A 27,856-nucleotide genomic window follows, 5' to 3' on the forward strand; every position below is an offset into this window, starting at 1 on the left:
TGCTGTTAGGGAGGGAGTTCCAGGGTTTTGACCCAGCGGCAGTGAAGGAATGGCAATATATTTCCAAGTCAGGATCGTGTGTGACTTGGAGGGGAACGTGTCTGTCACGTGGTGTTCCCATGCATCTGCTGCTCTTGTCCTTCTAGATGGTAAAGGTTGCGGGTTTAAAAAGTTCTGTCGAAGGAGCCTTGCTGAGTTGCTGCAGTGCATATTGTAGATGATACACCCTGCTGCTACTATGCATTGGTAGTGGAGGGAGTGAATGTTGAAGGTGGTAGATGGGGCACCAATCAAGTGGGCTGCTTTGTCTTGGATGGTATCGAGACTCTTGACTGTTGTTGGAGTTGCACTCATCCAGGCAAGATCATTTTAAAGAGTGTATTTCAGCATTTAAAGTTTTCTGCTGCTTTGACCTCCCTTCCTCTAAACCCCTCCCCCCACCCCCCAGTTCCTTTTCATTTAACTCCATGTGTCTGTATTTAAAACCAAGAGCAGGATAAGTGAGGCCATAGGTTGCTTCACAGACATGGACTCTCCAGCAGGAAATGAGCAGTTGAACTGGGTGAGGGAGGACGTTCCTCATTTTCTCCATGAACGAAAATGCAAGTCAGGTCTGATGCAACTCTTGGCACATGAGGTGACCAGATTGTAGCAACGACTGCCCAGAGATTTGCCTCAGATCCACTTCCACAGCAATTGCAGAACCATCATGTTTTCAAATATTCAGCATGCTAATTCTTAAATTACATGTAAATAAAAATCTATGCCTTTATTAATTTGAAATAAATATGAAATGGAAATAAGTCACCTCATGTGGAATATAAACAGTGAGCTAGACCAGTCTGGTTGAATGGCCTGCTTCTGTTCTGTTACTTCGATGTAACTCAGAATTCAGGAGCCCCTGACCCTTTCATATCGAGCACATAAGAGCAGTCTATGCTGTTTCGTCATTAGCTTATGGCTGTTTGCACTTTATGTTCTGGTGCTGAGCATAAATACACACCAGAAAGGACCCATTTAACCTGTGAATCACAAAACACTGCTTCTTCATTTGTAGATTTAAACTGCACTTTGAGCATACTTGGATCAATGTTAAAAACCACGACTTAAAAAAGTCAACCAGGTTTACCACATTTAGTTCTAGCTGACTGAAGTGACTGGTTTAAATTAGTCACAGAAGAAACCCCTGCTCTCTGAGGGCAGCCATAATGAACTTTCTTCTCTCTGACGTGGTTGTTGTCTGCACGACACAGCATTAAAAAGCATCTCCTCCTTGCTACAGATGCAACAACTCCCTGATAATCATTCACCAAGATCACGACAAAGCAAAAGCCTAAACTGCATGCCTCCCTCTGTGGCTCTGTGTCAAACTTTGTCTTATAATACTCCTGTGAAGCATCTTGGGGACATTTCATTACATTAAAGAACAACAACAACAACTTAAACAATATATTTAATTAGCGCCTTTACCGTAATGAAACGTCCCAAGGCATTTCACAGGAGCCATGACACCGAGCCACCTCAGGTTAGATAACCAAAAGCTTGGTCAAAGAAGCAGGTTTTAAGGACGGTCTTAAATGGGCAAAGAGAGGAAGAAAGGCAGAGAGCTGTAGGGGGGGGAAGGTGCTATATGAATGCAAGTTTTTGTTATACTTTCTTCTGTGAATAAGGCAGTGAAGTATCTTACAGGACCCCTCTATCCCTTTACCCCTTAAATGTTTCAAGTCATTCGTCTCTTGGGCTCTGTTGCTTTGGCCTGTGGGGATTAAATGCTGTGTTTACATTAGGCTGAGTGCCAGTTTGATTAGTTTTGGCTCTGGTTTTGTGGGGGAAGGGAAGTAAAGCCGCATGTGCATCTATTTTGAGGAAAATACATCATTTAATTGATTACATTTGCAGTAAACAGCCGTGGAACTATGAATGAATGCTCTTTTTCAGCAGCTCTTTTTCTGTCTGGATATTTTAAGAAGAGATCCATGGAAATATTAAAAGTTTGAGGAAAGACTTGTACATCTGGAATTCTGACACACGGCCCCAATTTTGAACCACTCTGCTCTTGATGTCATCGTGGCAAAGATGCACATCACAGCTGATCTTTGCAGCCTGTGTGAAACAGAGGAGACAAATAAGCCAGTCTTCCCACTCTCCATACAACTTCAATTATTCTGATTCTTCTCAACAATATGCTTGTTGCATGAAATTCCTGGCATTATATTAGTGGACACGTTAACTGCAGCTAATTCCTTCATTCCTCTAGCTGGAACTCCGATAGGATTCTCCCATTATAAAGTTACCTGACCCACTGCCCTGCTTGCAACTCTGCGTTTCTACCGCTAGAAAAAGTTTGCTAAACTCCAGATTCCTCATCTCTCCATCTTCTCTGTATATTCCCAAACACTTTTCTTCCTCCTGCCCCCCCAGCCCCCACAACCCCGGACTTGATGGCCACGGAAGGAGCGTTCATGATGTAATTCAACAAGTTGATAATCATCCCGCAAATCCTTCCACCACCTCCTCACTGTTGAGGTGAGAGAAGTGTGTGTGAAGATACACTGAGAGGATATATAGATATGAGGAATCTGGAGCTTATCCAACTTTTTCTAGTGGTTCAGAGGTAGGGATGCTACCACTATGCCACAAGACTTCCTATATCTATACTAATCCAGTCTGTGGGGATATGTAATAAGAACAGAAAATGCTGGAAAAACTCAGGTCTGGCAGCATCTGTGGCGAGAGACACAGAGTTAATGTTTCAAGTCCATGTTACTCTTCTTCAGCTCTGAAGTCATATGAACTCGAAACATTAACTCTGTTTCTCCCTCCACAGACGCTGCCAGACCTGTTGAGTTTTCCCAGCATTTTCTGTTTTTATTTCAGAATTCCAGCATTCGCTTTTATCTGAAGGGAAATGTACTTGGTCCTGACTATCCCCCTCAGCAATATCACAGAAGATTCACTAGCTAAAACCTGCAATGGAAAAAGTGCATACAGAAGCATCAACATGTTGGATACAACTATTGTTTGGTGTAGGAATAGGGTAGACAGGTAAATGTGATCTGTAATCAGGTGTGGCACCTGTATGGGCCCAAGGGCTTTTTTTGCTCTTTAAATTTCTTATGTTCTTGTTGAGTAAATTGCATATATGTGGTCTTAGGTTAGGGCAGGGCAGACCATGACTGGGAGACCCCCCCCACCCATAGACAAATAACCAATGGAATCATAAAGCAACCATGTAAATCTAGTGAAAGGGTTCAGAAAGGGGTTTGCAAAGTCATTCTCAGCCCTAATTACCATAGTTACACAGGTGCCTTATGCAATTATGGTCTGGAGACACTCGAGAAGCAATGCGATCAACTCTGCCATTCTTTCATGGGACCACTGCCAGACTCCACACTTCATTAATTGTTACCCACAGAGCATAGTTCAATGTTATATTTCATCCACACAATGAACAAACTCCAGTGACTGTTAAACTTTGAATCTTGATAATGTAAAGACTCTAATCTGATGATCAGTGTGTTATTCTGTTCTGGTTTTTTTTGTATTTTCATATTTTACTTGGAATGATTGATTATAAAATTTACCTAGATTCGACCCTCGGCTGCAACAGAAGTTGATTTTTGAAATAAATAAACATACCCAAAAAATACTTGCATTCCTATAGCGTCTTTCGTGACCATTGGACATCCCAAAGCGTTTTGCAGCCAGTGAAACACTTTGGAAGTGTAGTCACTGTTGTAATGTAGGAAAAAGAGCAGCCAATTTGCACACAGCAAGCTCCCACAGACAGCAATGTGACAATGACCAGGTCATCTGCTTTTGTGGTGTTGATTGAGTGATGAATATTGACTGGGGCACCATGAAGAACTCTCCTCCTCCTCTTCAAAATAATGCCGTGGTATCTTTCATGTCCACCTGACAGTTTGACTTTTCATCTGAAAAACTCCCGATTTAGGCTCACACATGAAAAGTGGTCACTTGCACAGGATATTGGAGGGCTACGTGTGACTGTAGAACAATACCTCAGGCAAGAAACCAGTGCCTTCAGGTGATGTAGTAGCCTAATGGTTATGGTATTCAACTAGTAACCCACCTATTGTGAGCTCAATTCAAATTTAATAAATGTAGTAATCTATAGACTGGCACCAAAATAATTACCTTGAAAGCTACTGGACTATTGTAAAAATCTAATTGGTTTCAGGGAATGTCTACATTCCATGAATGAGAAAGAGACGTTTGGCAAAGTTGATTTTAATGGAGAAGGGAAAGAGTTGCAACCCCGTTCAATAAGACATTTTGATTTTCATCATCAAACTGTGAAAAAGTTTTCAGACTGTAATGTAAGTGAATGTTAAGTTGTGCACTTGAAGTGTGCTAAAGCCTTGAAGCACAATGCTGGACGCTTTGCAAAACAATAGGCCTTCCTCTACCAGCTGATGCTTTTGCAACTTGGGCTTAATGTTGCAATTTGAGTGTACTACAAGTACTAATATAAAAACAAAAAGCACCCCACCCTCAACTTCTCTCTCCCCCCGCCCCCCACCTTAGACCAGTTTATATTTCACCTCTCTCCTAACTATACTTCAGTTCTGCCGAAGGGTCATGAGGACTCGAAACGTCAACTGTTTTCTTCTCCACCGATGCTGCCAGACCTGCTGAGTTTTTCCAGGTAATTCTGTTTTTGTACTACAAGTACTACCCTGTTTGACTCACACAGCACATCACACAATGGCACAATCCATAGTGAAAGAGGCAGATTCTGTTCGTTTTCTAGGCATGCTTTCAAAAACTACAATATTTCACAAGCAATGAAACATAGTTTGAGAATAGTTGCAGGCCTTGAGATAATTGAACAATTCTCTTGATCCACTAACATCCAAACTTTGAGAATGTGCTCAGCATCATAGCACATCTGCAACCCTTTAACCAATTCCTACGGATTATTGGAGGAGGTGATATTTAACAGAAATGGCTGGTCCATTCCTGCATCAGAGTAAGTGATGCTCTGCCAGAATTCTTTGCACAATGTGTAACTGCAGCATTTCAGAATGTATTTATTTCTTCATCAAACAGCAAGATAACTAACACCACTAACAGGCAGCCTGTGGTCAAGGCTATTGCAGGAGCATCTTACTGTTGCTCACAGTCCTGCCATGTGGTAGGGATTAAGCTGTTGCAGTCAGGAGCATTTGCTTGTGGCAATTCTGGGTGAAGAAAAATGCCAGGGTTCACACTCCAATCTCCCACAGGGATGGCACATGTGTACATGTCAAATGAGAGCTGGAGCAGACTTGGCTTTGTTGTATCCTTGCTGAAAAGAAGAGACGGCATTTTAGGGAGGAGGGGGTTATTTTTTAAATTGACATGTTTATTCCAACTGTTGTCCCCCCCCAGCATCTAACACAATGCCTTTTTAACTAAGGATTATGCAATGAAGCCAGGGTAGAGTTCAGAATCTGAAATGCTTTAAATCTTTGCATTAAAAGCATTTCCCGATTAATTGCCTTCTCTTTAAAATATTTTTAATCAATGCATTCCCAATTTTGATAACTGCTGGTACAAATGTCTACTATGAATTCTCTGATCAGGAACTGACAGTACATGTGACTGTTCAGAATAAAAGAATGGTGTAGCTTTAAACAAGGGGAACGTCCTTGAGTTTACAGCTGGATAAAAATTGTCACATCCTCATTTCATTTCCTTTTAGACTGCTGAACTCATGAGAATTAACTCTTTCACATTCTGCCATCCAAAGGAGTTGGTCATTGATTAAATAGAAGGACTTAGTGGGTAATTAATTTATAATTTTAAAAAATGGATCTGGAGTCAGGCAGATTGGTTTAACTGAATTTATTCTAAATCCATGCAAATGATTCAGTTTAGATTACTTCAGGGCCCAGAAGAGTTAAATTTAAACGGTCTTATTTGGACTACTTCTTCAAACAAATAAACCCATCCTTCCCCCATCTCTTCCCACCACCACCCCTCACCCGTTTCACACTCCAGTTTGCTTTGCTGTTGCTTGGCATGGTGCAAAAATAGAAAGGGAGTGCTTATATTATTTTCAGATAGCTGACATGTTATTCTCCTACATAGAGAGATCAATACTCCGCTCCATGCATTAACTTTAATGGCCCCTGTTTATAAACCACAAGTTTATGAAGTTTTTAAAAGCAAAGAGCAGGACAAAATGAAAGCCAAAAGCTACTTGGGGTTTAATGTGAGCTGGGTCAGCCAATGGCAGCAGCAGTTTTATGCAGCGACTAGATATTGTGGAGGGAAAGTGTTTCTGTGAGATCTTTTTACCCCTGCTTTTAAGTAGAAAACATTTAACGCAAAGACATCACCAACTGGGCAGCTGACATTTGCCTTCTACGTGCTCACAATTTTTGCTGAATATTTGCTGTGAGCAAAAGGAAGTCATTTATGTGAGTTTGCTTTCCTTGGGGTTCTCAATGTTAGCCAAAATATCATCAGAATTTTGGCCACGTAAAGGAATGGTAAAGGGAGAGAGCACAGTGAAAACAGCCGGAGACCTGAGAGCATGGGGCGAGAGAGAGCACGGCGAGTGGGAGGCCCAATAGCACGAGGGGGGCGAGAGAGAGAGCATGAGGGGAGAGAGAGAGAGCACGGGGGAGAGAGCACGGGGGGAGAGAGAGAGAGAGCACGGGGGGAGAGAGAGAGAGAGCACGGGGGGAGAGAGAGAGAGAGCACGGGGGGAGAGAGAGAGAGAGCACGGGGGTAGAGAGAGAGAGAGCATGGCGAGTGGGAGGCCCGGGAGCACGAGGAGAGAGAGAGAGCATGGCGAGAGGGAGCACAGGGGGAGAGAGAGAGAGAGAGAGCACGGGGGGAGAGAGAGAGAGAGCACGGGGGGAGAGAGAGAGAGAGAACGGGGGGAGAGAGAGAGAGAGCACGGGGGGAGAGAGAGAGCACGGGGGGAGAGAGAGAGAGAGCATGGCGAGTGGGAGGCCCGGGAGCACGAGGAGAGAGAGAGAGCATGGCGAGAGGGAGCACAGGGGGAGAGAGAGCATGGGGGGGTGGGCGAGAGGGAGCACGGGGAGAGAGAGAGAGAGAGCACGGGGGGGAGAGAGAGAGAGAGCACGGGGGGAGAGAGAGAGAGAGCACGGGGGGAGAGAGAGAGAGAGCACGGGGGGAGAGAGAGAGAGAGCACGGGGGTAGAGAGAGAGAGAGCACGGGGGGAGAGAGAGAGAGAGCACGGGGGGAGAGAGAGAGAGAGCACGGGGGGAGAGAGAGAGAGAGAGCACGGGGGGAGAGAGAGAGAGCATGGCGAGAGGGAGCACAGGGGGAGAGAGAGCATGGGGGGGTGGGCGAGAGGGAGCACGGGGGGAGAGAGAGAGAGAGCACGGGGGGAGAGAGAGAGAGAGCACGGGGGGAGAGAGAGAGCACGGGGGGAGAGAGAGAGAGAGCACGGGGGGAGAGAGAGAGAGAGCACGGGGGGAGAGAGAGAGAGAGCACGGGGGGAGAGAGAGAGAGAGAGCATGGCGAGTGGGAGGCCCGGGAGCACGAGGAGAGAGAGAGAGCATGGCGAGAGGGAGCACAGGGGGAGAGAGAGCATGGGGGGAGAGAGAGAGAGAGCACGGGGGGAGAGAGAGCACGGGGGGAGAGAGAGCATGGGCAGAGGGAGCACGGCAAAAACAGTGGGAGGCCTGAAAGCACAGGGGGCAGTGGGGGTTTTGGGGGGTCAGGGGTAGAGAGAGAGTACATACGGCAGGATAGGGATCATGGGCATTATAAATAGAGGCATCGAGTGCAAAAGCAAGGAGTTTATGATCAACGTTTATAAAGCTCTGGTTGAGCCTGCACTGAAGTATTGTGTCCACTTATAGGTACTGCACTTTAGGAAGCTTGTGAAGGTTTTAGATAGGATGCAGAAAGATTTACAAGAATGATTTCAGGAATAAGGAAGTTCAGTTACGAGAAAGATTGAAGAAGCTGAAGCTGTTCTCCTTTGAAAAGTTTAACTGAGACTTGATTGAGGTGTTCAAAATCCTGAGAGGTCTAGACAGAGTAGTTAGAGAGAAACTGTTCCCATTGGCCATAGGGTTGAGAACCAGAGGGCACAGGTTTAAAGTGATTGGCTAAAGAAGCAAAAGCAGCGTGAGGAAAAACCTGTGAGTGGTTTGGATCTGGAATGCAATGTCCGAGAGTGTGGTGGAGACAGGGTCAATCGCATGGTTAGGATCTGGAATGTGCTGCCTGACAGTGTGATGGAGGCAGCGTCACTTGTGGTTTTCAGAGAGGAATTGGATAGGTTCCTGAATGGGAAATAAATCGTAGGGCTATGGGGAAAGGGCAGGAGAGTGGGGCTAGCTGAATTGCACTTTCACAGAGCTGGCATAGACATTGTGGACTGAATGGCCTCTTTCTGTGCTATAACCATTCTCTGATTGCAGGTCCCTCCCCTATGGGCACAACCAGATCAGCCTCCAATGTCCTGGTTTTTGGTTGGCATAGAATCATCAACTACACGCCAATTTTTCAAAGATGTAGCTCCCAGCTCCAGATTGCACAGCATTTTCTTTTAGGGGGAGCCACTTTATAGGAAGCATGGAGCCTCTGGACCTAAGTGGATTGGATGATCAGGAAGTGAGTCTCATCTCTTGCCTAGTGAGATGTGAAAATTTTCTACCATCCATGCTCAGCAGAGGAAACCTAACCCTGTTTTATGTTCATTACTTAAAATAGAAATTGCTTTGACAGACACTTGACATTCCAGGTCTGATTTATTAACTCTGATCTTTGCTATAAAATGGCTTCAGCAGCAATTGTGCCAAAGCACCTTGAGCTGCTGGCAATTTAGTAGAACTCAGTGGAGGATAAGAAGAGACCTTCAATAACTGTTCAATAATTTCAGATGCGCTGGAAAACAAAAGGAACAAGATGCATATCGGTGTCTTGCAAATAGGTTTAGTTATAATGGAAACATGTAAACCTCCTGGTCATTCCTGTGTGAGCACACTACTAATTTGTACATTTTTGTGACCTTATCTAGATAAAAATCTATTTATGTCAAAGAGAATTCAGAAGAACTTCTTTATCTAGAGTGTGGTGAGAATGTGGAGCTCTCTGGTCACATTGAGAAGCTGGGGATAAGAGAATGGAGGGTAATTCTGATAGTTGAATAAGGAAGGATAGGAGGAAATAAATCAACATGGAGTGGTTTGGCTGAATGGCCTGTTTTCTGTGCTGTGTATTATAGGCAATTCAAACTAATGTTTGATTGTATTTCACTGCTCCCAGCGTCATGTCCCGTGAGTTATATACTCCTCGAAAACAGCATCTATCTCTACAACCCCAAATCCTACCTCCAGCCAATCATTCAGCCCTTTTTAAAACAATTAATTGAGGCCAATTGTAACAACCCCCAATAATTCCACCTGAAATACAATCTCTGTCTTGTTATCAGCAAAAGCCACTGGAGATCTGTTAGTCTTTACATAAAATGTTGCATCCAGTGTCGATTTTCTTCATTGTAATTCAGGCAGCCCCAATTTGACATTATACAATTTTACTTCTATGTGATTCTTGGGCAAGCTTGGCTGGAATGATGATTCCGATTGTAGCTCGGGCCACCTTCAGGATGGGTAAGGGTGCAGGATGGGAGGAAAGCAGCCATCAGCCTGTTGAATTTCCAATGTAAAGGAGGCCCTCACCTGCCTCTCGAGATTCCTGTGGCTGTCCCAGGAACAGGAGGAGGCCATTTAACCCCTCGAACCTGTTCCACCAATTCGGTGAGTCTGTAGCTGACCTGCAACCTGACCCCATATACCCACTTTGGTCCCATATCCCTAAATGCCTTTGGATAACAAATATCGAGCATCTCAGGTTTAAAATTAACAATTGACTGAGCATCAATTGTTGCTGGTGAAACACGACCACCCTTTGAGTGGAGACGTGTTTCCTAATTTCACTCCTGAAAGGCCTGGCTCTAATTTTTACACCATGCCCCACTGGCCCTAGACTCCCCAACCAGGAGAAATAGTTTCTCCCAATCTGCCCTATCTGTTCCCCTTTAATATCTTGAAAACTTTGATCAAATGACCCTTAACTTTCTAAATTCCAGGGAATATAACCCATGTTTATGTAATCTCGGTTTGTAATTTAACCCTTGGAGTCCAAGCATCATTCTAGTAAACCTACCATTGCACAAGGCGGGATAGAAGAAGGCGTTGCAACGCCCCCACCGCTCCCCACACAGCTTTCTCCGGGAAAGGAGTGATGGAGCAGCTCGCAACGGCTCCATTTCCCAGTCGTTCGAGTATCACTTGTCACTCACTCTCATTGAGGGTTGCGTTCCCCACGTTATTAAATGGTGACTGCCATACTTAAACTTGGAGAGAGGAAAAGCTACTCTATTCAGCTAGTATGCACCTACTCGCTGCTGGCTGTACACACTCGGCACATTGACAGCACTCGAACTTCGAGTGGCGGGGGAGGGGGTTGGGGGTGGGCAGGGGTTGGGGGTGGGCAGGGGTTGTCATCCAGCTGCTGGGGCGGTAGAATTAATAATGGAAGTCGAACAAGGGGAACATTTTCCAAATTGTCATAGGTTGCAGAATATTGTGCATTATTTTATGAAAATACATAACTGTGTTTTTTCTTTCAAGCTTTAACACTAAACAATACACGCTGAGTTAAATCTCACATGTCTTTGGGTCATTAGTTATATTTCTGCAGTCACAGAGCAGGGACCTACCAGAGGTTAGTTTTTTTCCTTTTTAAATTATTAAGCTTTGTAAAATTAGAGGAGAGTTTTGCAGCTGCATGTCTGGGAGATGAGGAGGAGACAGCCTTGTCCCATGAGATGAAGCCAATGTGCGACACTGCCCTACAGAAACCATCATCAAACCAGCAAAAGTCAGCAGATCAAAGCAACACGATACAGGGCAAGATACTTTACCCATTTGTTCCTAACTTCTGAGGGGGTTTGATGGAATATTTTCTGAATTTGATTCTTAATTAGTTTAGATTTTGCCTTAGTTTATAAGAGTATGTTACAAACCTGAACCAAACAAACAACGTTGACAGATGTAGGTCTTGCCGATAATTTATATTCTGAGTATTTGCCTTGTGGTTTCTCTCTGGGTTCGCTGCTTTTTGAACTTCCTCCAAACAACTGAACATAGCAACATAACATTTTGACTTCATGACAACATCAGTAAATCAATTTGTAAATTGCCTGGAACTATTTACATGATGCGGCAAGTGCATTAAATCATGGCATTATTTATCTAACTTGTGTATTTTTTATTCATTCATGGGATGTGGGCATCACTGGCTGGGCCAGCATTTATTGCCAGTCGTCCTTGAGAAGTTGGTGGTGGGTGAGCCACCATGTGATATAGGTTCCAGGCACTTAAGAGTCACATGTAGGCCAGACCAGGTAAGGATGGCAGATTTCCTTCCGAAAGGACATTAGTGAACCAGATGGGTTTTTACGACAATCAACAATGGTCGTCAATAGACTTTCAATTTCAGATTTTTACTGGGTGCAAATGCCACCATCCACCATAATGGGCAGTGCAATTTTCTGATTATGTTACAAGCCTTCCCTAGTAATCAGATAGAAAACTGGTGACCAGAAATAAAGTTATAAACTGTACTTTTCAAACTTATGTATGAACACTTGTGTGGTACTCTGGTGCTGTGGAATCCACTTGGCATCACTAAGGGAGCAGATTCCACAATACCTTGAGCCCCTGTGCAACAAAATTAATTCCTCTAGAATTAGGTTTTATAATAACAAAAGGTTCTTGTTAAGACAAGGCCAGATATTAATTAATATGCTTTATTTCGCAGCACACAAACTTACATAGCAACAGTTACAATCAGGCTCATGAAATCAATCAGCACAACTTATTGTGTATTAGAAAAAAATACTGAAGGTGTCACACTTCACCACGTATAGCCCTACTTGACTTAAAAATCTCCTAACTCTCCTCCTGCAATCTTTTTCTAGTTTTGCCTTCCTACCATTTGCTGGATTTGACTGACTAGCTATTTCTGTGTTTCTATCATCAATTCCTCACATCCTGAGGGAGCCTGAACTATGCTAACACCATGGATGTCAAGTATTTTTGATTGATGGGGCAGGCTAACAAATTGCCTATAATTTATACTGTATGGGGAACTAACAGGATCAAACTTCAAAACATTAACATTTGAACCAACTATAGAATAGTGCCTTTGTGGCTGGTTTGAAAAGATTTCTGAACCCAACTTTTAAAAGTAACTTCTTGCCTGTCAAACCCTTTCTTTGGAAAAATGGACAAAAGATTCCAAAATGTAACAAGTCACCAATTATTGAGACATGTTGCCTAAGTGGCAGTGTACTAGCATGGAGTGTGACCTCCAGTACAGAAGGGTTGAACATGGTGTACCCCAGGGCGAGGGGTCAGTGCTGTTTGTTCTCAGCATATATAAACAATGTGGACAGGAGTAAGAGAACGTGATCTCAGCATTTAGTGATGATGCAAAAAAAGGACATTTAGCAAAAAAACATCAGGAAGATGTGGACAGTTTAGTGGAATGGGCAAACACATGGCAGATACAATTTAATGTGAATATGTGTAAGGTAATGCATTTTAGGAGGGAAGAGTACAAGAAAAGGCAGTACGCTGGTATGACTTGGGAGTGCAAGCAAAGGCAGGCAAAGGCTTACAAAAATGGCCAATAGAGTTCTTGTTCCTTTTAAGGCTACAGTACACGGTGAATCAGGGAATAATATAAACAAAGCATGGGTTTAGGTCAGGGTCAAGCTTCTGGCTGCAATTTTGGACATATGACAGAAAAGGATATTAAAATGAAGGAGAGCATGCAACGTAGATTCACCGGGATAATCCCAGGGGTGGGAAACTAGTCATGAGCCGTAGTTTGGGCAACTATTTCTAAGGGATACTGAGATAACTAAGAAGAGGTTTAGTAGACGGTTGTGAATTTATTTGAGTTCAGACAGAGTGAATAGAAAAATATTGGCCAGGATTTTCCGGCCCCATGAGCGGCAGGCATCATCATGGGCGGGAGGGGAATATTTGGAGAGTTGCCAATCCCGTGCTGCCCTCGACAATGCCTGCTGCTGACAGTGCTGGAAAATCCTGGCCATTATATCCACTGTTTTAGTAAATTGGTGACAAGGTGACACCAATTTAAAATAGCCTCTAACAGTGATTAGAAACGTTCAGAGAAATTTGTTTAGGCAAAGGATTGTCGAGGAAAAGGCTTTTTCATCTTTCAGGGCAAATTGGATAAAGATTTGAAGGATGCACACAACTCATTCCACAGCACACTGTCGGCGGAGACACTTTTGGAAAGACTTTTCCTGTGGGTCACCTTTTCATTTTCATGAAAATGGCAAAAATAATTTGCCACAAACAAGTTGCACAAGTAGGTGAAAAGTTACAACTATATCTTCACTCAATGAGAAAATGTCATCTGAAATGAGAATTGCATTTCAGTGTGATTTTTTAAAGAGACTTTGAAATGAAGACCTACAGTTTCCCTCGTGTTTATTCCAAAGAGGTTCCTAATCCAATTCCTTTTGTTTAATTCACACATCATAAACATTCTCATCCCGCTCTGAGACAAGACCAACTTTTATTTATAAAGCACTTATAACACAAGAAAACTTAAAGGCTCTTCACAGAAGCATTATCAAGCAAAATTTAACACCAAGCCACATAAGAGTTGATGGTGTAGTAGTAATGTCGCTAGATTAGTTATTCAGAGACCCAGGTTAATACTTTTGGGACATGGGTTCAAATCCCATCATGGCAGCTGGGGAAATTTAAGTTTAATTAATAAAATCTGGAATGTAAAACTCATTAGTAATGGCAGCTTTAAGACTATCATTGATTGCTGTAAAAATCATCTGGTTCACTAATATTCTTCAAGGAAGGAAATCTGCCATTCTTACCCAGTCTGGCTTGCATGTGACTCCAGACCCATAGCAATGTACTTGACTTTTAACTTTCCTTTGAGATAGCCCAGCGAGCTACTCTGTTCAAGGGCACTTAGGGATGGGCAACACACGCTGGCCTTGCCAGCAATGCCCACGTCCAATAAGGAGATATTAGGACAGGTGACCAAAAGCTTGGTCAAAGAGGTAGGTTTTAGGGATAGTCTTAAAAGTGGAGAGAGAGAGAGAGGTGTAGGGAGGGAGTTTCAGAACTTTGGATCCTAAGGCCACAGCTGCTAATGTTGGAGTGATTAAAATCAGGGATGCTCAAGAGGCCAGAATTAGAGGAGTACAGTTTTCTCAGAGGGTTGTGGGGCTGGAAGAGGTTATAGATTTGTGGGGAGGTGATGGCCTAGTGCTACTTTTGCTGGGCTGGTAATCCAGAGACCCAGGGTAATGGTCTGGTGACCAGGGTTTGAATCCTCCCATGGCAGATGGGGGACTTTGAATTCAATTAAAAAAAAATCTGCAATTAGCAGTCCTAATGATGACCATGTAACCAGTGTTAATTGTTGTAAAAGCCCATCTGGTTCACCAATGTCCTTTTAGGGAAGGAAATCTGCTGGCCTACATGTGACTCCAGACCCAACGTGGTTGACTCTTACAATGCATCTGAGAAAGGGCAATTAGGGATGGGCAATAAATGCTGGCCTAGACAGCAATGCCCCACGTCCCATGAATGAATTTTTTAAGAAGATGTACGGAGGGGTGAGACCATAGAGGGATTTGAAAACAAGGATGAAAATTTTTAAAATGAGGTTCCTTTCACTTTGGTTGTTGTGGAGTAGTTGGAGGCTTGCAGCTGCCTTTTGATCTCACATTACCTCTGCCCTGCACGCTTGGGGCAGAATTTTGCCCTTGATGGGCGGGCGGGCCCCACCAGCTCGGCGGTGGGCGGGCAGCCGATTTCCGCCGGCGAAATGGGCCCCGCCGCCATTTTCAGTGTGTGGGCCACCCGACAGGAAGTGCTGTGCGCTTCCTGTGCGGGGGGAGAGGGATTCCCCAACTGCCAGAGTGCGCTCTTTCTGCAGGAGCGCAAAAGAGAGCACATCTCCCTGAGGCTAAGTGCTGTCTCGGGGAGAGCGCTGAAAGTTTTTGAACGTTTAAAAATCGAAAAATAAAAAAATTATTAACATGTCCCCCTCATGTGACAATGTCACACGAGATGGGACATGTTAATAAATATCACAGAAACTTTATTAAAGTTTTTTAAAACTGACATGAAACTCATCCCGCCGGTGGATGAGGTTTCATGTTTTTTCTAATTCCCGCTGGGACTCCTGGCCTGGCCCACCAGCCTTAAGGTTGGACAGGCAGGTCCTTTAATTGGGTTAATTATCCTGTCAATGGCCTCAATTGGCCATTGACAGGTCGGCGGGCGGACAGCTGATTTCGCTGTGACCCCGCCTTCCTGAATATTTAAATGGGGCGGGATGATGTTGGGGGTTCCCCCTGACATCATCCCGCGTCATTTTCCCGTCGGAGAGCAGGCCCCGCCCCCAGCTCGCCGACGGCAAAATTCTGCCCTTGAAAACTGCTGAAGTTATACCTACCACCACTGATTGAATTCAAATTCTCATTATCTCATCAGCCTCTTTGAACTTCACCTTTTAACAATGAAACCCCTTTCATTGTACCAATGTTATTAGTAATTTTACCATATTGCTTGGTCGCTGCTAGAAAGGTGTCAGTTTATACCCCGCTTCTTGAATGCTCTATTCAAAAAATGCAAATGCACGCTATCTCTCTTACATATCAAAACTAGTACACATCAAAGCACCCAGACTAGCTGGCTTTAATCCAATTAAGACACACCCACAGACTAAACCTCTATTTTAAAAGAAGAAATTTTCCAAAAATATTATATACATTAATAGCTTCATGACATAATTCAGTCCCAGTAAGCAGCTTGCATTATAAAGTACACTTATCTTAGTTAAAAACCCTCAGGCACTTCACATGACCATTATCAAATAAAATTTGACAGAAGCTACATAAGGATATAATTGGACAGGTGAACAAATGCTTGGTCAAAGAGATAAGAAGCAAGCTGAAGGAAGAGAGAGAGCTGACCACTGTGTATAATCATACTGTATAAGTTTGGGATATGATAACGTGGGTAGAATTATATAAGAAGAATTGTGAAGGGCAAAGCGTTTCATATTTAGTTAAGGCCTTAAAAGCATCAAAAATTATTTGTGTAAAACATTTTTTGTCAGCTGTTGGAAGGTATTATTTCAGTATTTGTGTTTGTGGACAATATATTGTTTCCTGATATGGTTCATATTATTTCTGGCTCTTTTACTCATCTTTATAATGTTCCCTGAATGAGAAGGTTTTTAATGGCTTTCAAAATGTGAATCATACAAGAAATAATTGAAAAGGTGAGTGTAGGTAATGAGGGTATTATTGAAGGCAGCTTATAAGTTGCATGCTTGTAAAATTGTGGAAGATTCAAATTTCAATTTTTTAAGAAGGTAAATTTCCTCCCTCACCAGTTTCGGGGGTAATTTTGCTCTTGCTGGAGTTTTACAGCCCACCTTGTTGCGAGATAATGGCAAAGCCAGTCACTGAGTGTTGACATACTGTTCAATGGTGGAAAATGTCAGAGCCAAGTTCAGTATTGCCTGGGCCCAATGTCCATGGAGTGGTCTGGATTTTCTGAACGCGTGATTCACGTTAAAAAAATGTTACCTTTTAAGCTAGATCCAGTTCTCAAGTGATTTAAAGTGACCATAGCACCTAAAAGATGTTCATTGGCAGTAGATGGGCCAAGTTGTGGGATTCTGCTACTCACACACCACTTTGTACTGAGAGGATAAGAGTCAATTGGCCTCGCTTAGGCTCATTGCAGCCAAACTATTTCAATAAGAGCTGCAGTAAATATATATATGCATAAATATGATTGGTTCAGTTGACTTTCTGCCACTGGTCTGCTCACTACACTTTATTGTGGATCTTGATCTAGATGTCTAGTACGCCTGTCTGAAACAGGCAGAAAGCTCATTAACGACTGGAAAAAGAAGTCAAATATCATAGTTAAGACCATGGCACTGTTTCTTTTTGCTATATATTACCAGCTCCTAAACCCAAAAATAAACAAAGGACAAGTTAGGAGCTGGCGATTTCCACAGGCTTTGCGAAGGATCCTTAAGCTGCTTAAGGGAAATCTAGAAGGAGTTCTGATGCTCATTTTGCTTCTCCAGAGCCCTGTGTGTTTTTAGCCACGAAGATTCAATAATCTCACCTCCTTGCTGCTGCTTGTGTTATGAGAATTCCTCTCATGTTCAAAACTGCTGCTCTGTTTCTCTCCTGGTACAACCAACCCTCCCCTTTAAGATGCTATTGTAAGCCCACGAGGCTGCCTTGTCAGAGTTTCTGCCCTTGCAAGCGGTGAGCTGCCTACAAGCAATGGAGTTTGCCTGATCAATGGAAATAATGTCGAAGAACTGAAGTTATTGGATTGCTTATTGTCCGCCATACACCTTAAATATGAAAGTTGCCCCTATGTGTTGAGATGACACCGTTCAATTTGAGCGTTGCTGGAGTGAGCTTCTGTGGATTTTCACGTTCTGACAGACATTTTAATTGGCAGCCCTACTGGCCAATCAACAAAGGGTCAAAGGTCAACTGCTAATTTGGTGACCAGGAGAACATAAAGGGACATGTTAGTCAGACATGTCCAACAAAAGCTGCAGGAGACAAACCCTTTGACTGGCCATATGACATAGTCAGTTGTTTTTTACAGCTAGTGGTTGACCAGAACGAAAGGGAAATTCAAAGTTGAGTTCTGCTCAGGATTTGGAATGGAGTTTTGTTCTGCTACATGTCACTGGATGCATTATGGAATTTTTTTTCTTGGCTTTAAATGTCTGGAAATACCATCCTGTGTAGATACATGTTACCTGCAAAGCAAATCAGCATCTTCATGATTTTACCATTGTCCCTGGCACAATGTCTCGCCTGTTTTGTGCCCAGATTGGAGAAATTCTTGTGAAGGCACGTGTGAAAGACATTTGGTTGATAAGCGGTGTGGGGTGAGGATGGTATGGAGTGGGAGTGGAGTGGAGTGGGGGTGTGGGGGTGGAGTGGGGGTGTGGGGGTGGAGTGGGGTGGGGGTGGAGTAGGGGGTGGGGGTGGAGTGGAGTGGGATGGGGTGTGGATAGTATGGGGTAGGAGTGGAGTAGGGTGGGAGTGGAGTAGGGGGGTGGGGGTGGGGATGGAGTGGGGTGGGGGTGGAGTGGGGTGGGGGTGGTATGGGGTGGGAGTGGAGTGGGGGGGTGGGAATGGAGTGGGGTGGAGGGTAGGGATGGTTTGGGGTAGGAGTGGAGTGGGGTGGGAGTGGAGTGGGGGGTGGGGATGGAGTGGGGTGGGGGTGGAGTGGGGTGGGATAGGGTGGGGTAGGAGTGGAGTGGGGTGGGAGTGGAGTAGGGGGGTGGGAGTGGAGTGGAGGGGGTGGAAGGCATATTGTTACTCTCTCCCAGGTTATGTTATTGTATAAAAAGGTATTGATACGTACTAGTTAACCCCAGGTTTTCAGCTGGTCCCTTGTGTGAGTCATCAGTGCCAGTAAGAGTATGGCACAGTTCAACCTTGTAATAACATTTGTTTGAGCAGGGATCACTGGCCAGTGACAGGAATACACTGTTCCTTCAGTTGGCAAGGATGCTGAAGCTAATTGTAGCATCCAGATATCACCACCCGGAACTGCAAGCAGCTGGCTTAGCACATACAGTGAATCAAAGCTGGGATCCTCTGATCTATCCATCGTCCTCTAACCAACTGAGGAATTGGAGGAGCTCGAGAATACCTCTTTACAATCTCCCTATCAATTATCTTCTCAAACTGAAAAAATACTTAAGTCTGCTTTTAACTTCCCTTTCTCTGGTAACAGATTAAATTATTAATTATAGTTAACGGATTAACTCCCATGGATACACAATCTTGGCGATTGCAACTGTCTAGGGAAGACAAGGAGAAGGATGTTTTCTCCTGGTAATGTCAAGTGAACCAAAAGGTGTGATAGCAATGGAAGGAATGGGTTGTCTATGATGATTTTTGTGAGAAAGACTGAACTGCAACATGTGTACAGATATTTAAACAGGGAATACAAAAGAGCAGATTTTCAAATTGTTTCTCGAGAACAAAGATGCCAAAGCAGTTCTGCTTTTATCTAACAGAAGACACAGTATAAATGATGCACACCATCCCATTCTTGACTCAACCCTTATTGAGGTGCTCTAGTCTACCAGACGAATGCATTGTTTGTAAAAGCAGATGATAGAATCAAAAGCATTTCTTTGACTATGGCCAAATAATTTACACGTCTAATGATCAGGCAAGGTAGCTGCTGAGTGCGTTGGTGCCTCAATGTGCTGAACAGTTGGTAGCTTCAGGTTGATATTTACATTTTTCAGCCTGGCAAGTTCAAACTGATTGAAGTCAAATGTGGTGTGACCGTATCTTGCACCAGTCCGCAGCATGGTAAATCAGAGAGATGTCATACCGTCCTATCCTGAATTCTGATCAATTGGATAGCGTGTGCACTCTGCTTGTGATGGTTGCCATTATCAGTTGCTCTGAAACAGCAGCCAGCAGAGGGCTCAAGAAGGTGATTGGTGAGAGATGTAAATCTAAACTCAGGGAAGGTGGTTAGATGCCTGAAGGGAAATGAGGTCATTGCCAGGTGGAGCTAGAGTGCTTTTCAAAGTTAACTTTTTGCCATCGAAACCTTCAAAGCACTGCACCTTCATTGTAATCTCAGGAAGCCTCGCCAAATGCTTCTTATGGTGTTTTTATTCATAGTTCTCAGACATTATGGAGCACTGCACCTTTCCGATAGGAATTTCACATTGTCAAAGTTCATTTCTCATTGACACCACCCCTGCATGCATACACATGCCAACAACAACCTGCTGTTATATAGCACTTTTATCTAAGAAATGCCTCATGGTATTTCACAAAAAGGGATAAGCAAGAGGCTGCTGGACCAGAAAAAAAAAGAGAAAAGATTTGTATTTATATAGCACCTTTCATGACCTTCCAAAACACTTTACAGCCAGTGAAGCACTCTTGAAGTGCAGTCACTGTTGTAACGTAGGAAACAGCAGCCAATTTGCGCACAGTAAGCTCCCACAAACAGCAATGTAATAATGACCAGAGAATCTGTTTTTTGTGATGTTGATTGGGAGTCAAGTATTGGTCAGAACACTGGAGGCAATTCCTTTATTCATCCTCAAAATAGCACCATGGGGTCCTTTAAATTCACCCAAGAGGGCAGACAGGCCTTCAGCTTAATATCTCATCAAAAATACAGAACCTTCCCGTTCTCACTCACTAGAGGACCAACACTCGCTTAACTTACTCTTTTCCTTTTTAAATGCTTGTAGAAACTCTTACTATCTGTTTTTATATTTCTAGCTGGCTTTCTCTCATAATCTAATTTCTCCCTCCTTATGAATTTTTTAGCCATTCATTGCTGGTTTTTAAATTCTATCCAATCTTCTAACCTACCACTAATCTTCACAGAATTGTATGCTTTTGGCTTTCAATTTGATACTATCTTTAACTTGCTTAGTTAGCAATGGACGGCGATAATGAGAGTCCAAAATCCATTGGGCTATTGAAACACCCATGGAAAATGCTGCTTGATTGGCAGCTCTGGACCTCTGATCTATGCTGTCAATTACCTAATTTTCTTTACACAAGTTTTTGCTATTGATACTTAAAGGCGCTGGATGATTGACACTTTTATTGGGCTGTAGTAGAAAGAAGTTTTTATGAGAGTGGAAAGTTATCAATGAATGTTTTATTAGAAACTCTTTACACATCCTACTGTCACTGTAGAGTTCATTGGTTCTATACAGTGAATGGGCATAGGAGTTCCACAGCTTGGCATGGGGAGGGTGGGCAGCATGAGGTGGACCTTTTGAACTTACCTTTCAAAAGGTTCCCTCATGCAGACTATGATTCATGACCTCACCCAGCCCACACCCTTAAAAGGTACTCCTGCAAATTGTACAACCCGGGAATGGGGTCAGGAATCCGTGAATCTGGGCCCTCCCACCATTTTTAAAGGGCTCCTGAGTCATCCCAATTTGGTGAAAAGCCAGCCCTTAATCTGAAAGGTTGATTTAGCCTGTGTTTGGTGCAAGACACCATCTTGGTAAAGGAAGTGAAGTGTGTGCTAGAAAGGGCCACCCCCAGAGCATCGTTAAGGGATTGGTTACCACTTATGTTGCCTGTTGGTGCTCATTAAGGAGGCTGTACAGCATTTTGGTGGACAACTAATACCTTAACTAATACCTTCTCCTAACAGCAACCCCTTGCTCGGGGTTAACCAAATCGTTGCTGAGGATTTAGAGCTTTATTTACCTCACTGTTTACTTGCTGGAGGTTTGGAGAGAACTTTTGATAGATAGCGGAATGCTTTCCAGGGCAGATTGTCAAGCCTTCACCATTATTGGACATTTGTTCTGCAAATTCTCTGAAAACTTGACCAAAAAACATCAAGTTCTGTGCTACGCTCCCTCATTGGATATCTTATAGGAGGCACCAGGAGGAAGGGAGTGCTTGGTCACTGGCATCTTGTCACTGGTTCCCCCCCGCAACACCCACCCTGATCTACAGGAGAATTGGGAGAAGGACGTGAGGCAGAGCAGCAGAGAGAAAAGCGGGTGACGTGGACTCCTTCATCCCTGCAGGTACAGGACATCCATCCTCTAACAGGATCTCCAGTGCCACGCCCAAGAACCTAATAGCCCTTTGCCTTGGCCCCTGAACCACCCGGTAAGGTGTCAGCCAGAGTTACTCTCCTCGTTTAGTGGAATTAGGCACATGGAGTTTCATTAGCACTCAGGTATTAAACCTGCAAATATCTGCCAAATTCGGCAATTAGGATCAAGCTTATGAGCTAAAAACAGACTTTCAAAAAGGCGTGTCTTATTGGCAGAACTTGTTTTCCATTTAGCACTTGTTTCACCCTTTCACTGCAAAAACCCTCTTATTATTTGCTCTGTTGTTATATTACAGTGAAATCTGACAACGCATCAAATGTTTGCTAAACATTTTGGTTACATACTTCCCTATTCAACCTTTTCAAACAGTGCTTTAACATGACATCATTCCTGTTGTGGAAATTATTCCAAGTTTATACTGTAGGGCAGTTAGCCACACCTCAATGACAACAAGAATTGTACATATGCTGTTGCTCCAAAGTTGTGTTTGGTGCGTTTACATTTATGATTGGGTGTCTTCTTCAAATGCCAGAGGAAGGTCACAAGGACCAGGCAGGGCAGGGGTGGGGTGGGGGTGGGGGTGGGGGTTGGGGTGGGGTGGGGGTGGGGGTGGGGTGCTCCGAGGGGAAGAAACCATCTGCCACAGTTGTGTCTCAGGCTGGAAGAGGCGATTCTGTAGTGACAATGAGATTGGGAGAGAAAGCCAAATACTGCAGATGTTCGAAATCTGAAATAAAAACAGAATATGCTGGAAATACTCAGCAGGTCGGGTAGCATCTGTGGAGAGAGAAACATTGAATTAATCAGGTCAATGACCTTTCTTCAGGGCTTTCCATTTTTATTTGAGATTGGGAGACATGTTTACTTTTTAGTGATTTTTATGTGTGTGTGTGTGTGTGTGTGTGTGTGTGTACGCGTGTGTGTAAGCGATAAACTCTAAAATCTGCAGCACTCTGGGGATGCTGATCTCTCTCAGCTAAATATTCATTAAGCTTCAGTGTTTTGTGTAGCCCCCACCCTCTTGTTGCAGGAGCGATGAGATCATGTTCTGATTATTGAGTAAGAACAGGGGTGGAGGAAGATGTTAGTCTGCCCAGAGACAATAGGCGTTGGGATGGGATGCAATTGAGGAAATCGGTTTTCAGCACCATGATTGTGATTTATAACAATTGGGCGCAAAATCTTGTTTTTTTAGTTTTCGGGGAAGTTAAAAGGAGCTATGCTAAATTTGAAAAGAGGAACAGCTTTTAAAAAAGATTTCTAGAAGCACAAACAGATTAAAGAAAATGCATTTATTTCTTAAACATCTCAAAGAGGTTCACAAAAAATGAATTACTTTGTAATGCAAAAACTGTAAAGCAGCTGTTTGTACACACAAGATCCCATAATCCCAGAAGTTAGATGAATGACCGGTAATTAGTTTTTAGTCTTGCTGGTTGAGGGAAGAACACAATGACTAACCATTGTCCAGTTGGCCACATTCAGGCCTCAGAGCCAGAAGGTTGTGGGTTCAAGTTCCATTTCAGGACAAGAACACAAAAGTCTAGGGTAATACTCGACAGTAGTACTGGGAGAGTGCTGCACTGTCAGACATCCTATCTTTCACATGAGATGTTAAACTAAGGCCCTTCTGCCCTCTTAGGTGGACATAAATGACCCATTTGCTTTGCAGAACACCTGCGGTCTGTCCGCAAGAAAGACCCAAACCTCCCTGTCGCTTGCCATTTTAACACGCCACCCTGCTCTCTTGCCCACGTGTCTGTCCTTGGCTTGCTGCATTGTTCCAGTGAAGCCCAACGCAAACTGGAGGAACAGCACCTCATCTTCCGACTAGGCACTTTACAGCCTTCCGGACTGAATATTGAATTCAACAACTTTAGATCTTGAACTCCCTCCCCCATCCCCACCTCCTTCCCGTTTCTTCCCCCTCCCTTTTGTTTTTTCCAATAATTTATATAGATTTTTCTTTTCCCACCTATTTCCATTATTTTTAAATCTATAACTGTAATACCCTGTCGTCAGTCTTTCCACCCCACCCCCACTAGAGCTGTACCTTGAGTGTCCTGCCATCCATTCTTAATTAGCACATTTTCTTAGATAATATCACCACCTTTAACACCCCTTTGTTCCTTTGTCTGTGACATCTTTTGATTATCTGCTCCTATCACTGCTTGCTTGTCCCTACAACCACCACCCCCCCCAACTTTAAACCAGCTTATATTTCACCCCTCTCCTAACTTTACTCAGTTCTGCTGAAGGGTCATGAGGACTCGAAACGTCAACTCTTTTCTTCTCCGCCGATGCTGCCAGACCTGCTGAGTTTTTCCAGGTAATTCTTTTTTTGTTTATAAGTGACCTATGGGTCTGTTTCAAAGAAGAGCTGGTGTCATGGGGCCAAAATTTATCCCTCAATCAACACCACAAGAACGGGTTATCTGCTTATTGTCACATTACTATTTGTGGGAGCTAGCTGTGTGCAAATTAGCTGCAACATTTTTTTATTTACACAGTGATAAACATCAAACAGTACTTCATTGGTTGTTAAACACTGTTAAGGCTACTGATCTTCAGATTGTGAAGGTGCTATGTAAACACAAGTCTTTCTTTCTTGCACTTTTTGTTGTTGTGCAATACAATGTGATTTTTCATCTTCCATGAACACACTTTCTACCTTTCATCTCCCTAACTTGCCAGTCCAGGTCTGGTCAGTAGATGAGGGTGAGAGCATTTTTCTGTGGAAATTGTTAGGAACTAGAGATAGTTTTCAGTAAACTATATATATCTTTGTGTATGTTGGGAATAAGATATATCTTTAAGTTTAAGCTTAATTTGTATTTTTGTATTTGTCTGTTAAGAAAGGGGGGAACTTGAGTTTTGGCTTCACTTTAAAAGATGCCTGCATGCTAATGAGGTTTTATGACTCTTGAACAGAAGTTAAGACCTTGAAAGAAAAACTTGTACTTCTACCGTGTCTTTTGGAACCTCAGGACATCCCAAAGTATTTTACAACCAAAGAAGTACTTTTGAATGATAGTCACTTTTGAAACTGGCAACTACCACCTGGGGCAGCATAGCCAACACACTACGCACTGCTTCACTTGCCCTAGTCTATACAGCAGCACAGTACTGCTGTTCATCCTAGCTCAGGGCTTTCCACAAATGTGGTAGGTATCCACCTCCGGGAAGTCATGAGGATTATTTCAGGGACATTGAGACTAACACAATTCCTGTGCTAGCACATGTTGAACCTCCTGATGTCCACAGGGAAAACATCCTCCTCAAACAGCACTACCGCCCGACAGCCAACAGGGCACTCTCATTGACACAAGACTTCAAAAAAAACCCCCACACACTTGTCTGAAGTCCCGTAATCCCTCCTGGAACACACTTCACACCCTTCAAACTGACAACAGCCCCACTTTTCAATGGCACACCTCCTGGTTGAATGAAAACATCACCAACCGCAACCTGGTAACGGACCCTAGTGATGAAGTCCCTGGTTTCAACCTCCCATGGAAAATCTGGACAACCCTCAGCCACTTAAGGACAGGGAAACTCTTCGAGTTACCAACAGTCATAGATTGCAACTTCTTTTGAGTACAATCACAGTTCTTGGTTTTCCGGGAGTGGGACATGAACCCACAACCCTCTGATTCAAAGCCGAGGGTGCTATGAACTGAGCCACAGCTGACACCTCCAGGCCAGGGAAGATGTAGCCACTGACTCCACAAGTCAAACATGAGGAACATCTCAAATTGTGACTGTGACCATCCAAGTCAGACTATTGCCTACACACTGAACTCCTGCCCTGAGAGATCCAATTCCTGGTGGCATCACAACCATTCACACTGCACCAGCTGAAGTCATTCAATGGATTATTAAACTCGATACCCAGACTATAACTGTTTCCCCAGCCATACAAATAAAAGAGCTGCTGTATTGTAGGTTTGGCTTTTCTGTTTTAGTGGTCTGTTAATGTTATTGTACCTCAAGGAGAATTTTCCCTCATTCTATTAACAATGACTCCACTTTAACATTTTTCTGATAAGATTATAGAGATGAGGAAGCATCTTGTATGAAAGATAAGAAACCTCTTGAGCGCTCCAGTTCTAGCCTAGGCTGTGCAGAATTGTATGACTCCCGAGAGCTGATAGGTAATTGTGAATGTATTGCACCTGATTGATAGCAGCATTTGGGCCTTTTATTCAAGCCTTTATTTGAATAGGTCTGTTTGCACGCACAATGTCTGACAAGGGTCAGGGCCAGACAGAAGGAGACCAACTCACACAAGACTTCAAAAAAAAAACCCCACACATTTGTCTGAAGTCCCGTAAAACACATGCAAAATGATCTCTGATAAAAGCAGCTCAAAAAGAGACGATTTGGGACCAGACAAGCAAGTAAAATGGTGGATGGAAAATAAATAAATGAATGGAAGGAAAAAGGGTAATTATTTCTCAGGATTTTTCACTTAAATTACACTGCTGTGTTCTATCCTGAATGTTTGTTTCGTAAATGAAATGAACTGACTGTGATGGGGAACAGAAGCATTGCTGACTGATAACCTGGGGAGTCGTTAATTCTGGTATAAGGACAAGTAGGTTAATCTTCAAGCTAGCTGGCAAGGCAATTCAAGCTTTTAAAACATCGCAATAAATTTGCAACCAGATTATAAGGTTAAGAGAGGTAACCCATGACTGGATTTCATATTCTGACGTTTTCAGTCTTTTACATGAAATTACCAGAACCAAATTTCAAAGTGTCGCTTAATTGTCTGAAGTAATTAGCTTAAGGATGTTTCTGATATAAAAATGATGATGCATTTTAATGTCCAGTTTCATAAATGAAGAGTATAATAGAATGAAGGACAGCAGAGTAAAAAAAAATAAAAGTATCTTGCTTTCAGGAAAGCAATTTACTGATTTTCTACAGGGAGTCCACCATCTACAAGGCACAGGTCAAGAATGTGATGGAATACTCTCCACTTGCCTGGATGAGTGCAGCTGCAACAACACTCAGGAAGCTTGACACCGTCCAGGACAAAGCAGCCTGATTGATTGGCACCCCTTCCACAAACATTCACCCCCCTCCACTGCCGACACACAGTAGCAGCAGTGTGTACCATTTACAAGATGCACTGCAGGAACTCACCAAGGCTCCTCAGCAACACCTTACAAACCCACAACCTCTCCATCTAGAAGGACAAGGGCAGCAGATAGATGGGAACACCACCACCTGCAAGTCCCCCTCCAAGCCACTCATCATCCTGACTTGGGAAACATATTGCTGTTCCTTCACTGTCGCTGGGTCAAAATTCTGGAACTCCCTTCCTAACAGCACTGTGGGTGTGCCTACACCACAAGGACTGCCGTGGTTCAAAAAGGCAGCTCACCACCACCTTCTCGAGGGCAATTAGGGATAGGCAATAAATACCCACTTTTCTAGAGATATCCACATCCTATAAATTAATTTTTTTAAATTGGCAAATTAATTTCAGTATAGCCAAGTGTGAGCTTGTGAATTTTGGTGGGAGGAATAAGGAAGCCCCCTAATCCTTGGATAATAAGGATCTAAATGGATGAAGAAACAACAGAATCAAGGAATATAGATACATGGATGATTAAAAGTAGCAGCGCAAGTTAATAAGGCCATTTTTTTTTAGTAATAGCAAACTAACCATAGGGATTTATTCCTGGAGGGATAGAATTGAAAAGCAGGGCAGACATGTTGAAGTGCCTTTTCCACTTCAAGTTTCACTAACTTTCAGTAATCTTTATTTCCTGTTCACCTGTCAAATTGTTGCATCTTCCTTTCTTGCATCTTTACATTCCATTATCGTTCCCTGAATACTGAAGAAAAAGTCATGGATTATCTCTGGTATTCCCTCATCCTTTGTAGCAATATTTTGAAATCTTTAATTAATGGATGGCCTTTCTTTGTCTTTTTAAAGTGTTTATAAATTTCTTTACTGTTTGTCTTTTAGCTCCCTGACTTCTGTCTTCACACCCCCTTATCCTCTCGAAGTTGGTTGCTTCCCTCCACTTTGGATACTCCACTCAAATTTCTTTTGTGATTTTAACCCTAAGTTTATCATGTGTCTCTTTTTATGTCCATTTTAATTATAATTTCCCTGTTCATCAAAGGA

At 43.2% G+C, this 27,856-nt stretch overlaps 1 protein-coding gene across 2 annotated transcripts in view; it reads left to right on the forward strand.

Annotated features, from left to right (window-relative positions):
- fam107b (family with sequence similarity 107 member B) overlaps positions 1-27,856 on the forward strand; it is a 139,482-nt gene that overhangs the window by 76,936 nt on the left and 34,690 nt on the right. The gene's annotated exons all lie outside the window — the stretch shown is intronic.

The sequence above is a fragment of the Cetorhinus maximus genome, chromosome 12, assembly GCF_964194155.1.
Source record: "Cetorhinus maximus chromosome 12, sCetMax3.hap1.1, whole genome shotgun sequence".
Taxonomy (NCBI): Eukaryota; Metazoa; Chordata; class Chondrichthyes; order Lamniformes; family Cetorhinidae; genus Cetorhinus; species Cetorhinus maximus.